Source organism: Carassius auratus, unplaced genomic scaffold (assembly GCF_003368295.1).
Source record: "Carassius auratus strain Wakin unplaced genomic scaffold, ASM336829v1 scaf_tig00215304, whole genome shotgun sequence".
NCBI lineage: Eukaryota > Metazoa > Chordata > Actinopteri > Cypriniformes > Cyprinidae > Carassius > Carassius auratus.
In genome coordinates, this window is record NW_020528033.1 from 309,112 (window position 1) to 312,008 (window position 2,897).

A 2,897-nucleotide genomic window follows, 5' to 3' on the forward strand; every position below is an offset into this window, starting at 1 on the left:
TAAAAAAAATAAAAATAAACAAACAACATCACTGATTGATACAGAACTCAGAAATGTTATTGTGGATTTATGATAAACTCAGCCTGTAAATGAATTCATTCTCCTCCAAGAAGACACAAGTAGTTCACACCAAACTTTTTTAACATGAAGCCATATACTGAAGATGTTAAATTGCGAATGGGTTTAGGATACCTTAAATGGTGTGGCCATAGAGATTTATTAAAGTAACATAAAAAAAAATACAATAGATATTTTACTATATCTTTAAAATTTTTAATTCCAACTCTTCATATTTTTTTATATACGTAGAAGTCATCATTTGAAGGAAGCACAGTAAGTTTCATAGCTTTATCATTTTCAAGAGCCAGCATAAAATTAAAACTATCATAACATATGTATCAAGCTTGCAATTCTTAGTACCAATAATGGCCACCAGATGGAGCTATAGGATTACTTTTAAATAATTATTGTAGAAACAAGTATGATTTAAATCATTTATAGAAATCTTTCAAAGAAAAATAATATGAATTTTATGTATTTTACTGATAAAATGACCCTCACTTTATTAGAATAACAAGCTGAAGTATTGTGAACTGTATATTAAGAATAATTCTTTATAGGCTTTATGGACAGATACGTTTTGAGTGACTCTTGAAGGATCAGCACCACATCCTCTTTTACCACTGTTTAAAGAATGTATCTTACAGTACAGGTGCGGATGAATTTTGGATAGCTTGAATGGTTTTGTCGTGGTGATTTTTTGAAATAACAGTAAAAAAGTAACCAGTAAATGTCTTTTATTTTTTTAAGTGCAGCTTCTAAACACTTCAAAAAAATGTACACATAGAAGACAAGTCATTCTGAGGAAATATGCATAGTTTCATGACTATACAACACTATATGGATGATAGAAAATTAAAAAACTATCATACATCTGATGTCACTCTGTCCCTCTGTCACAGTGGGTAATGTGTGTGTGTGTGTGTGTGTGTGTGTGTGTGCGTGTTAAGTGAATTAGGTGTGAAACTATCAGGGAGCATTTAGTCTCCAGTGCCAACATTTTACAGAACTGCCACTTTCCTGGAGTCTCAGAATTACAATGTGTCAGGTTCTGAGAAATCAAAGATTCCAAAAAATGATTTAATTAGAATACCATGAAGTATTGTGAAATACTATATATTAAGACTTTATATATATAGGCTTTATGAACAGATTATAGTGATTCGTGAAGGACCAGCACCACCTCCTCTTGTCTGATGGTTTGAGGAATATATCTTCCAGAATCCGGGATTAAGATTTAGGAGCTCATTTTTATTCCACCTCCTTTCCTGAAAGTCTGTCTTGCAGAATTGACTAAAAATTAATCTTCACATTAATTCCTAATTATTTTGCAATTATTTTTGTCAGTTCTTCTTGACCTGTTTTTTTCTTCTTCTTTTCTGACCTCATGACCCAGTCAGCATTTTTGTACAATGGTCAAGTCTTAACTTATCCATTTCTGTATTGCATTTTTGTTTGATATTTCTCATGGGTATTTCATAATTTTCGACTTTGAGTTAAAACAGTTTGAGTTAAAACTCTTTTTTAGCGCATTTCATCTGTAAAAGAAAACATGCCTAATGATTCTGCACACATGAATATAAGGAGTTTTTCTCTTCCAGCTTTCCTGGACTATTGTATAGCACTCATAAATGATTAAATACAAAATAATGGTAGTTATTAAGATTGATATGGTTTGGAATTGGTAAAATGTGCTTGGAAAAAAATCACAATAAAACAATGATTTAATGTTTAAGTGTGGAATATTAACTGACATGAATGAATGCTATATAAATATTGTTCATTTTAACATAATGTTTATAAATGAAATCTTATTGTAAAGTGTTACTAAATATATATATATATATATATATATATATATATATATATATATATATATATATATATATATATATATATATATATATATATATATATATATATATTGTTCTGTGAATGTGATTTTAAAGTCTAGATGATTCGGATTAACCCTTTAACCGCCATATCCTTTAAAACCTCACTGCCAGAGGGATATTGTGAATCCATGTGCCCGCTGGACACAGTTTACCTGATGCCACCGGGGTGGTGATGGCATTGGTGGCTTGAGCCCGCCATCGCTGCTTGCAGCTATATTTTTTTGTTGCTTTTGCTAACATTGCTGTTTTCATTACAGCTTAAGAAATCTCTTAGGCCTTATCCTTTTCTGACAGTTTCAGGAATTAAAAACAAAATTCTAAAAATACTTATTTGTGCTGCAAATAATAATTTCAATCTCATTTGATACCGACCTATTCCATCCTGTGACATGACATTTATCTTAATTTACATAATCTCATGGATGTAACAGTAAAACTGTTCAGCTCACAGATGAAGACTAAGCTGTAATGCAAGCAGAACTTTCACAAATGCTTATAAGTCATTAAAGGATTTTATAACACTGTAAAATAATGTCTAATTTGTTAACATTAGTGAATGCATTGGTAACACTTTATAATAACTGCACTCATTAGTAAATAGTCAGTTCATGCTTTATAAAGTCTTGTCCCAACTTAAATAGTCATTAATAAGCAGCTTATAAATACAGCTATAAATAGCTTGATCTTGGTTTATAAGCACATTTATTAAAAAGGAGAGTAAAGGGTCAGTTATCTTCCTATGAAAAATAAAAAAATGTAAATAAACAAACAACAACACAGATTGATACAGAACTCAGAAATTTTATTGTGGATTTATGATCAAATCAGCCTGTAAATGAATCATACTCCTCCAAGAAGACACAAGTAGTTCACACCAAACTTTTTCAACATGATGCCAATATACTGAAGATGTTAAATTGCGAATGGGTTTAGGATACCTTA